At 48.3% G+C, this 11,989-nt stretch overlaps 1 long non-coding RNA gene across 1 annotated transcript; it reads right to left on the reverse strand.

Moving 5' to 3' along the window:
* Positions 1–8,175: 8,175 nt before the first annotated feature.
* LOC121095659 lies at positions 8,176–11,575 on the reverse strand. Its single transcript, XR_005830172.1, has 2 exons — positions 11,488–11,575; positions 8,176–11,004 (listed from the first exon to the last, which is right to left on the reverse strand). It is a non-coding gene; the product is annotated as an uncharacterized LOC121095659 (long non-coding RNA).
* Positions 11,576–11,989: the final 414 nt, after the last annotated feature.

Below are 11,989 nucleotides of genomic sequence, written 5' to 3' on the forward strand. Positions count from 1 at the left end.
AACAACCTTAGCGGCTCCAAACCACCCACTGGGTGCCCGCCCGTCAGCTGGGTGTTGTGGGTGAATTCATGTTGCAACCTCCTTCCCGTCATGACTCTCCATTGACGAAGTGGGTAGCGCTGTACACCATCACCATGCAGTATCTTAGAGACTGTGAGGCCCCCAGACACTGCAGTGGTGGGGTGGGACTTGCCATGGGAGCTGTATAAATAGATACACAAGTGCACAAGTTCTTTCATCTGATCTGTTGCTGAATTTATCTTAAACTTCCTGTGCTCACACAACATGGGTGAAACCATGTTTGTGACAGTTTTCAGAGTGCTCGTCAAGTGTGAGAATTTATTTTGAGACATCAGGAATGTGTGAATTGCTTCTTCATTAAATACTTCTAAATATCATGCTCAACCCCCTTTTTTTAAGCTAAGTGGGGTTTCTAATAACCTCAGTTTGGGGAAGAAGAGGTACTTCATGTCAGTAGTCCAAACTTACTCTGCAAAAAAAAGGATTAAATTTTGCCCATCCAAAGCAGTCCTTGTTCTGAGGGTGCCGTGGCAGCTGCTGCTGAAGGCCAAGCTGCAGGGGGATTTCCTGCACGGGGCTGAAGCGAGCTGGCAGAGCAGTGTGTAGGAGGTGTAACACATAGCTCGATTTCCCGATTTCCCGGGCCAGGGAGCTGGAGCTGCTCACTTTGCTCCAAGCTTAGGAGCATGGTGCTGCTGCTGCTGTGCCTCAATCCTGAATCAGGTATGTGCAAGTTGCTGCTTGCCTTCACTGTCTGTTTTTTCCCATTGCTCGCTTTCTGGTTGATCATTGTCCTCTTAACAAACTGAACCAACAGCATTATGTGCATTTTTTCCCTAGATTTCTCTGCTGAAAAATATACTTTGTGTTCACTTCTCGTAAGGCAGAAACTGGGTTTATGTAAAGACCTGTAGAGCAGCTGCAAAGGATGGGAGTTACACCAGTGCCTGTGGCCGCGCAGCTGACACACTGCAACTGGGGCAGCCTAAATCTGGCTCCTTGTCTCAGCCATCACTGCTCTGAAACATAGTAAAGCGGTGTGGTGGTGGTGCTGGTAGCAATGATGGTGGGGTGGTGGTGATGGTGGCCAGCTCCAAATCCCACTTCTGATTCCTTCTCCACTGAAGTCAGACTCATTTGATGAGCACCTTTTTATTGTGCTTCAAGCAAACTAGTAAAATATGCAAAGACAAATCAGTACTGCCCAGAACCTCAAATGCATTTTCTTCAGCTCATCTGCTTTCCAGCACTGCTGTCTCCAGCAGGATGAGTTTGGTGCTTGCACAGTTCACAGGTACCCACTTGCCACCACGCTGCCTGCCAGCTACACCACTAGAGCTAGACACAGTTGCTTATATACTAGCTTCATATATATATATATACACATACACACACATATAAAACCCAGAAAAAGCTATATGTGCAACGGTTGGCTTTTATAAGGGCAAGTCTAGCACTAACTGGAACTGGAGGTGGGTCTGCTGGTGGGAAGGGACAAAGCAGAGCAGTGACCTCAACCAGAGCAATAATTAAACATTTTAGGATTGGAAATGCCACACTTGTCACCAAAGCATTCACCTTTCCATAATGATACACAACATTGATTCACGTCCCTTGTGGTCCACAGATCACAGAGCTTGTTTGCATGGCTGGGGACATGTCTCAGGTCAGTGTCCAGAGACCACGTGCCTGTGTCTTTCAGAACACACACAACCTGGAGCACACAGCATTTCTAAAATCTTTAACAAATCACTAGCAGCCTTGCTTGGACAACTTCCAAAGCACATTCTGTTGCTGCTGCTTTTCTTAGGTGTACTTCTGGAAACTACATTTCCTTGGTCTGTGTTATAAAGTAGCATTTTTATATGTCATTTGCCATATTCCCCTCCCTCTGCCATATGGAGACAGAGAATTAAGGTCATGTTTCCAGAAGGGTGTTGCTCATAATGGCACAGAGGGTTCAGAAAAAAGCAGAATGGCAAACAAACTCCCAGCCTGGAGAAACGTGGACTTTTTCCCAAGCCTATTAAGAACTAGCAGTATCATTGTCAGGAGCTTAGTGCCCCAGTCTTTGCCTTCGGCCCGCCATGCTGCTTAGCCACGTGTACCATGGATTCAGCAGGACCATGTGTCTACACTGTCTACAGCAAGAGGGTAATTCCTACAGTGCATTTGGATATTGTTAGCTATGGGTTTCAAAGGCACTGAGAACATGCAGGCTGCAATACAAAGTCTGGTGAAAACAGCTGATGTTACTGTTTCATTCCATGAGACCTATGGATGTGAAAAGCAGTGTAGGATTTTTCTCCCGTTTTCAGTAATTGTTTTCCTCATTTCCTCTTCAGTGAAACATGCTGTATTTCATGCAAGTGTTTTAAAAGGCTGTCGCGTGTTTCCTTTAACTTAACTTCAACCCACTTACAGAGGTGAAAAAGTGAAAAGCCCTTCGACTAAGAAGGAAGTAAATAGCTACTATGTTCCTCTAATAATTTTCAGATAAAACACCCACTGTAGATTGTGATTAAAATTAGTTTTCCTTTAATGGGGATGCAGCATGTCACATTTACATCCAAAATTAATTAAATTAATTAAGCTTCAACAGCAATAAGCCTCCGGAAATTTTTATTTCCAGAGTTCCCTGGAGCACTGCATTTCAAACCAGAATGCAGCAAGGCTTTGGATGCTGGAGGGGCGGCATCACATGCTGTCTTGAATGTTGCTGTTCTGCAGCGGGTGGAAATTTTTTTTTCTAAAACATGACATTTTTTATCACTCTGGGAATGTGAAGCCAACACATTTAAGGAAATTGCTTGCATATGAAGTACACCAAATCAGCTGGTAATCCTGGCCACACATCAGAAACATCGGTGTGGAGCCTCTCACATTGTCTCTGCTGATCTGTGCCCATCTAAACCGGCACAGCCATTATCAGTGCGCTTCCACAGGAAAGGTATTGACTCCTCCTAACCCACTTCCCTCTGGAAGAATTGCATCTGCTTTAGCACTCCAAAACACTGACCCTAAAGGGCATCTTCACATTCACATTTTTGCTTGCGTGCTTTTGTTAAAGTCATGCTCTATTAAAAAAAATGCAGGAGGTGAGACTCCCAGTTACGGAAAACAGCTACCACTGTAACTTCAGAGTAACAATTAAAACGACTGATGTTCAGACCTGTCGCTGACCTCACCTACTCCTCTACCAGCCCTTCCTCCAGGGCTTTTCTCTAGGAGCTCTTTGCTACCACCAGACCAAGACTGCCTGTGCTGGTGGTGCCCTTGTGCATGCAGCCTTTGACTCATTTCCTTGAACTTCCCACCACCATCAGCCCCAGGACAGTCCCAGCAGCAAGGATGAGCCCCATGGATGGCACCTTCTTGGGTGATGCAACACGATGGTGTTGGGATGGGGTCCATGGCTCTGTTGTCCATCTGCCAGCACCTTGGACAGGAATCATTTGCTCTCTCACAGACTTATTTTTAGGCAAGAGAAACGTGAAGCTTGCGCAAATGTTTAAACACATGTCTCTCTTGAATTATTCAGTGTACTTTGCCTGCTTCTGGAGTTAATTAAAATGGAGGGCAGTCGATAGCGAGCTCTCAATTCACCGTAGGGAGGAAGCAGCAAACTGTGGCAGACAAAGATAACCACCTTCCCTCCCCACCCCTCCTGCACCACAAGCTGCCACACCGTAACTGCTGTGCTCCCTTGGCAGTGGTGACCAGATGCAGCAGAGCACCAAATCTTAACAAGTTTGCCTTAATTTAAGGAAACCAGTGTATGCACAGCACTAGGGACTAACATGTCCCGAGCTGTGTTTGAGGCTGCAGTGCTTGATTTCAGAAGGTCCAGGGAACCACCCAAAAAGAGAGTTGTTTCCCTCCTGAACAGCCTCACACCTTTCCCCCAGCCCTGTTTTCTGCTACGGTTGAATGTGGCTTTTTCCAGTGTCAGATGCACATCCCTGTGCATCACAAAAAACCCTAAGGGCAGCTCTTGTCCTCTTGAAGTCAATGGGGAACTTGAGATTGGGATCAGAATTTTACCTCTGATCTGAAGTATAGGCCTGAGCCACAGCCCTTTGGAGTCAAGAGGGGTTCTTCCTCTGGCTCCAGCAGTGTTTTGTCCCAGAAAGCTTGTAACGTTAGCCCAACATAAATCCATGATCTCATGTAAGATTATATTAATCCACCCACAGATCCATGCCCCCCTCCTGCTCCCATGAAAGGTTATGAAGAGCAAATTATGTACCAAGCTGCACAACCTTGACTTCATCATCTGCCTGAATACAGAAATGATAGCAGTAACTTTGGTACTGTACCACACAGAAACACTCAGTTCCTGAGGAGTTTTTTTGTCCACAATCAAACACTAATTAAAGTCACCATTTCCCTTTGTGAATCACATGAATGACAAAAATGCAGGGTTTACATATTATTCAACAACTCAGCTAGTATTTATCTCCAAAAGATGAGATACAGTCAGAAATATTTTATGCATAGAGCAGAAATGATTGTGTCATCCTCTGTTCACAGTACTCCTGGGGACTACTTTTCCCGGTAACAAGCAGGTGTAATTGCCATTACTGTAACTGCAGTGTTTGCACTGGGTGGAAAAGGAGCCCTCACCTGCAAACAGGAGCAAGAACATCATCACAGCACTCTGCTGAGAATAGCAAGAGCGGGAATGCAGCTCCAACACATCGATCCAATTTTACTCAAAGAAAATACTGCCACAGTTGAGCTGAGCATATTTGTAATGAATGAATAATGCTGAATTATTGTCAAGCTCAGGAGATCTTGCAGGCGGGGTGCTCTAACTGAACAGGTTTGGAGCTGGCATGCCAAGAAGGTATCTCTGCACCTGAAGAAAATCAATGTTGCACAGCTGAACCCCCAACATTTCTGATCACACAGACTTCACCAGAGCCTTCATCCACTTGGTTTTTTCATTCCACTTTGTCCAACATCTCCAGGTTCACATTCAGAAATTGCTTAACCTGACCTAAAACCAAGTTACATTCTGGTTCATCTAACATTTGCACATATCGGGACATTCCAATTAGGCTACTTGATTTGTAAAGATCTTTAATCAAGAAGGTCTGGATTAAAGTTCAAATGCTCTGTGCTAGCCAGAAACGATTTGAATGAACAGTAATTAAAACACAGTCTGATTCATACAGGGCACTGCTGGACTTCGAAAAGACGACTGTGTGCTTGAAACTTTGTTGGGAATGATTCTTTTTATTTTAGTACAACTGAAAGGAGGCTTTTTGGTACCGATGGTTCACTCTGAACAGTAACAGGAGTCACATTTTTTTTTTAAAAAAAAAGTATTTTGGGGAAAAGCAACATCTTCACCTGGTTTCAAGGCTGAGAGCTAAGAGACAATGGAACTCTTTTATCCTGCTGTTGTCAGAAGCTGATAGCTGCTGGCCAGCTTGCTCAGAGCAGAAACTTCAACCCTTAAAAGGATGATTTGTGGACGAGAGCCAGGAACAGAACAGCCGCTCTTGTCTGCAGCCTTGCAGTCCCAAGGAGATGTCACAGGAGCAGAACCGCTGTTCTTCTCATGCAAAACGTGGGTGGGAAGGCGATGGCCTCCAGATGGGAAAAGGGACTTTCCTGATGAAAAAGCCTGAGAACCACCGGGTTAGAACAAATTCATCTGGAATGACAGCTGAGACGTGTCACAAGAAAATTGCCTTGCCTTGGGAACCAAACCCATAAATAACAAAGTTTTATCAGAAAACGGATGCTCCTCAGAGACCTTACTTTTGAGCAGAAAGTGATGCCACATATCACTGTATGCATGCTGTTTACATCTTGCTTTAACACGGTTTGTGGGAGGAAGTGCTCCACTGCCAAAAAAAGACTTGATAGTTGCATTGTTCATGTGTAGCAATATTTAGACATAACAAACCCACAGTATTTATGAGTCTGTCCCATTATGATATCAGTCGGAAGCTAAAGGAAAAAAAGAGATGGACTCTATGTCTGCTGAGCTAGAAGGAGATAAAGGCTCCCAGTAAATCTGATCAGAGAGGTGTTGTTTTCAGGCACAGACAGCATTTCAGTTCCTGTCAGACCTCGAAGCCGTACTTGTTGTAACAGGAAACAAGAATCACAATCTGAAGCCAGAGGCACATGTCACTCATACAGGCTCTTTGTTCTCTTTCACCAGTACTTGATACGTGCAGCAGTACACAGCGAGCAGCTTTGCTGCACATCCCACTAAATGAGCTGGGTTGGTCATTAACCCTCAAATCTGACCCAGGGCTCAGTAGGTGAGGAACCTCATTCCTTGGACCTGGTCCATAACACAGCTGGTATGTGTGTCTTAGCAGGGGAAGGACAAGAACTTTTTGGTTTCTAGTACGAGCCAGCATCTCTACTGTATTCATGAGTGAACACCCAGAGCCATCCCTGGGGCAGCACCACAAGGACCTGGATGAATACCATGCTACTTCCAGCTGCAAACCTCACTGCCACCTACCTTTCTCCCAGGAAAGTGGATGTACATTGCCCGAGCACCTGATGGATGCTAAAACAACAGCAGAAATAGGCAAAAAGAGATGAACCCCAGCCCTGGCCAGCCTGCAAGCTTACAAATGCTTCCACTCCCACAGTTCCTCTTCTCTCCCGTTCATCCTGCAACCAAAACAGAAGCGTGCCATGGCTCGTGAAGAAGCGCAGGCGTATTGCTGTCATACAGCTAGGGACAGCTGCAGCCACAGGAGATGACCAGCTCTCCTTTTCGGGATGAGGGCATTCCTGCCCAGGCTGAGGGGTCCCTGCAGGCTTTGGGAAGAGACAGAGAGGAAGCCAAGCATTGAGTCTGCTCAGATTGTAACCTATCTAGAACTTAAAACTCTTGGTAGCAGGATGTCTTTTTTATCATTTGCAGTCTCTAGTACAATAAAAGCCCTCCTCCAGAAACAGACTCGAGGCACTATCAAAACACCAATAATAATTTCCTCCATTTAAATGACGCACGCTGGCAAAATGTTCCATCATGGCTATACAGCACTGACCCTGTCTGAGCCCACAGACACAGCCAGCAGCAGTCTGGCAGAAACGCCTTCCAGTACGAAAGAATCAGAAAAATAACATAAACCACCTAACTGCTATCTTGGAGCAGACCGCTGGTTGAGCTAATCCTCATCCTCCCCCTGGAGCAGCGAGCAGCAGCTGGGGCTGCGCAGGGCAAGGCCCTGGACACACATGAATCATCCAGTCCAGAAGGAAGAGTTTTCTAAACACTGCTGGGTTAATGACCACACTTAATGTCGGTATCAAGAATAAATTGCAACCTCTGGAAATTGCTGTGCTAGCCTTCGGGTCATACACTTCCTTGGAGGCGGGGTGGTGTGCGCGTGTACGTGTAGGGGAACAGGCACCACAGCAACATGTCTGCAGATCTCTGCTTATTTTATGCAAAAATCTCCGGACTTCTTGTTCCTCAACACAACCTGGTCCACGGGGCCCCTCTGCTGTCACACCGCAGCACTGCAGCCCAGCCCTGCACGCCAGCATCGCACACTGAGCACCCACCCCCCACCCCCACCCCGCCCCCGAGCCACCGAGGAAGGGACAGCTCAACTCTCAGCCTCCCAGCACAGTGCCATTCACATGGCACAAAAAATGTCCGCCAGCCACTTTGGTCAAAGTGGGTTCCCCAAAAACCTCGTCCTTTCTAGGCGTTTTGATGACATTGCTATAGAAATTACCCGGGGAATTTGCAGCCTCTCTCTCACTGGGATAGAAAAGCCCCAAGCAAACTCTGCAAGGGACCACTCCTGCTGCACCACCATCCCGCTGCACTGCCCTAGCGTGCTGGCCAGCCTGTGAAATACCCTGTGTCCCACCACCTATTTTCATGTACTGAGACATGCAGAAAATGAGTTAGGAGACTAGTTAACCAAGACTGTGGCATCTTTAACAAGAAGTATTAAAACATACCTAAAAAGGGGTTTATTTTCTGTATTGCTACAGTAATTTCTGTTACCAGTACTACCCATAGACACACCCTTCTGCTCTTGTAGTACTTCACCATGCCACACAGGATCCTGCTTTCTGAACCATTTTGAAGATTGCCAAAGTGCAGCATTTCTGGAAAACCTTTCAAAGCAAAGCAGTCAATTAACAAGCAAACTCTACAATAAAGTGTAATATTTTATTCAAATAAAACAGTAACCTTTGACTTTTATGCAAAGAGGTTCATTTAAAACAAGTACGCTCCAGGTCAGGATGCTGTGCTCTGTGTGTCAGTCCGTCAGTCCCCAGGGCACAGAGAACCAGCGGCGTGGGGCCCCGTGAAGCTCAGATGGCTGCCATCCTTCAGTTATCACAGTACTGTACCTTTACAAGAGACAGCATCAGCACTGTGATAACTGAGCCAGGGCAGCCTGTCAGTCATTGCAGCCCCCCCGCAACACTGCTGAGCGCAGGAGGCACGTCCTCTGTCTCCTCGGCCCTCACATGTCTCAAAAATCCCACATCACCCCCAAGAGACGCCAAGCTGCTAGGTGAAAGGCTCTGGAGCGTTGCCTTCACATCTGAGGTTTCAGTCCAGAAAATTATCCAGATAATTAATGCTATCTTAATGACCACTGCAGCTTTTACAATGCAGCTCAAAGTGTTTTTAAGTAGCAGCTTCTTCTGACCAAATCCACCAGTGCTGTGTTGGAGAAAGGGTAACTAACCACTCTACAACTATCACTACAGTGAATGGGGGCACTCCTCTGCCCCCCTTAAATTCTAGAGCTAGAACCTAGCGTTTGGTTCACGCTACTTAAGTACTGAATGTCATGAACCAGTCAGTCAATGGGTATAATGGCAGACAGCCAGGTAAGTTAGTGGAACTACACCACTAGTGACAGCTGAGGAGCGGGATCACAAACAGCACGAGTACAAGGGTAGCACCGTGCCATGACCACGCGGCATACTGCACCAAGCCTGCCAGCCTTTCGCCAGCAGAGCGGGCTGGCAGGTGGTGGAATTTTACAGCACTGTGAACACATTCAGCTGGGCTTAATCGGAGTTTGTCACATGTGCTTCTGGAGCCAGCATCACAGATGCCCGTTCCTATGCCTACTGATGGCTTCGACAGGAGCAGCACCCAATGCCAGGCAGCCAGCTGCGTTCATAAGGGACTGCAGCCGGAGTAAGCAGAAGAGGGACTTAAAGGGTTGAGGTGCTCCAAGTATGCAGCTGGCACTTTTACATCACAGGATCCAAATACAAAATTGCACAATAAACATTTTCACTGCAAACCAGTTAAATTATTAACTTACATCAACCTATACTTTACACACACACACTTTTTTTTTCTTCTCTAAAACCAGGCATTGCTGAAAACGACTACTCCTACACAAACACCCAACCTTTGGTTAAGGGAATCAAATACAACTGAGTTCTGAAACAGGTTTAAAAACCGCAACTGTTTTACATAGTAAAAGTTAATGTGTTACTAAATTTTCTATAAAGTTTATGATGTTGATGGACTTCACCAGAACAAGTTGCTCTCACATTTCTACGAGGAGGAAGCAGAAACTCCAAAAATGGTGTAACACTCTGATTAAATTACCTGGAAAAAAGCATGTCTCAAGATGTTATGGAGACTGTTTTTAAAAGAGAAATACGTAACACTCAGCTGGATCCAGCTATCAAAATGGTGTCTTACAAGTTTTTAACTCAAGAGGGCAATGGAGAGACAAATATGGAAATATCTGAGTAGAAGCACGCAGTGGAAAAAAATATTTGTACATTTTAAAACAAACTACAAACATACATTACATAAAAAGGGGACAGCCAACAGATTATGCAATACTGACGTAAGACGACACAGATGACTTAAACATATATTCCAAAACTCACAGATTTACCACCATTTGCAGATTAATCATTAAAGAATCCGCTGCTGCTAGGAAAAAAAACCAACAAAAAACCTCGGTAAAAAATACTGACATATTCTGAATATACAACGGTGACTTTTGAAAAGGAAGGAAGCTGCGTAACTAATGAACCATTTGCTCTCACTCTGAGGTGTTTTTACAACACTATTACTATTCCAGCAGAAAAATTCTACCCATTTCAGTAGAATGGCATAAACATAGGATTGGGAATCCTACATTTCACAGGCTGAAGAGACAAGAGAAGAATTGTGATTTTATAGCTCAAGTATGCCTTGACCACTGTTTCTAGGTTTTACTCTGTGCTCCAGCAGTTACTGTTACGCTCTTTAAAGGGAGAGTATATGTGACTGCCAGGGTGAACACTATCTCCCCAGCACCCTCTGGAACAAGGGCTGTTTGAGTTGCACACATATATGTTGTAAGGGTTGATGCCATTTTCTCCAGAAAGGATCTAGCTCTTACTCCAATACAAATACAGTTTGTTCCCTTGCACCTAACACCGACACCCCCCTCCCCCCCCCCGATTTCTGCTTTGTTCCTTAAGACACACAGACCTGATACAAAAAGCCTAAGTAGGCTCCCTGTTAGCATCAGAAGAATCCCCCTTTTTGAGGAAAACCCACATTAGTTTTGGAGTCTAGCAAACATTTTTGTTCTTGTTATTGCTAAAGACATTGCATATTTCCATATGCTTTTATAAAAAAACTCTACTGTTTCCAGTGTTTGCTGCCAGTTCTCACTTTTCAGAGCCTTTTAAGTTTCTCTGGCTGGTCTTTAAACTCCAGTCCCACCTCCTGTCCGTTTGGAGCTGGTGCTTCTATGGATTTTTTTTTTTTTCACTCGTTTTGCATGAACCAAAATTTCTTTAGCATCACACTGATGGAATTACTGCTGTGCCCTGACCACAACCCACAAGGCTTGCGACTCCCCACCCCTACGCACAGGTCAAGTATCTTCGAGTACTACAAGCAGCTCTCGACCCCGCTCCTGTGGCAGCTTGCGAGGCGCGCTAGCAGCAAGCCCCCTGCCCATCTGGATCAGCGCGATTTTAACAAACCACTGCAGAAGCCTGAAAAGAAGAGAAAACAAACAACAAGTTACGAGGACACCACGGCCTGACGAGCGACTGCCCGGCGGCCCGGGGGAAGGCAGGCCGTGTGTGCGGAGGGGGAAGGCGGCGGCCCCCGGCCGCCTCAGCCGCTCCCTCACAACTTCCCCTCGACGGCGCGGCGCTGAGGGGCCGGAGGCCTGAGCAGCGCGCCCCCCGCTCTCACACGGCCCCCACAGCCCCCGCCTCGCCCACCCCGCTCCCCTCGCCTCACATCGCCCTCCCCCGGCCGCCCAGGGCCCCCCGCGGAGAGGGAAGCGCGGCGGCGGCCGCCCCGCTCCTCCCGCGCCTCAGCCGCAGGCCCCGCCCGCGTAAGCGCCGCCGCCCGGAAAATAACAGCGCGCAGAGCCGGGAGGAAGCGCCGCGCCCCAGCCCCACCGGCTTCGCCTCCCCGGCCCCCCCGCCGCCCCCCGCCGCCCCGGGGCCGGGCCGGGCCGGACCCACCTGCGGGCTCGGCGGGGCCGGCGGCGACATGACGCAGCACGGGCTGGCGGCGTGAGGGCCGCCATCTTGGTGTGTTTATGGCAGCGCCGCGCGGCCATGTGACGGGCTCTTCCGGGGGCGGGGGCACGCGCACCCACGGTCACGGCCGCGAACACGCGCTGTGGGGGTGGGGGCGGGGCCAGCGGCGGGGCGCGCGCTCGTTGCAACACCGGCGGGTGCTCGCGGGCGGGCGCGCGCTCCCGGGGCTCCACGGCCCCGTCGCGTCTCGCTGTGGGGATGGAGCCCCGCGGGGTGCGGGCGGGGGGGCCGGAGAGCTGCCCCCCCCCCCGCGGGGCCGCGCCTGCAACACCCGCACCCGCGGCAGCGCCCGCCGGGCCCATGCAAGGGGTGCCCCCCACCCCCCCCCCCGGTACCAGCCTTGGGCAGCCCGGCGGCCGCGCGCGTGCGGGCCGTGTACGCGGAGGCAGCGCGGGTTCCAGACCGACCGCGGGCTGTAGGGCTG

The sequence above is a fragment of the Falco naumanni genome, chromosome 11, assembly GCF_017639655.2.
Source record: "Falco naumanni isolate bFalNau1 chromosome 11, bFalNau1.pat, whole genome shotgun sequence".
NCBI classification, from domain to species: domain Eukaryota; kingdom Metazoa; phylum Chordata; class Aves; order Falconiformes; family Falconidae; genus Falco; species Falco naumanni.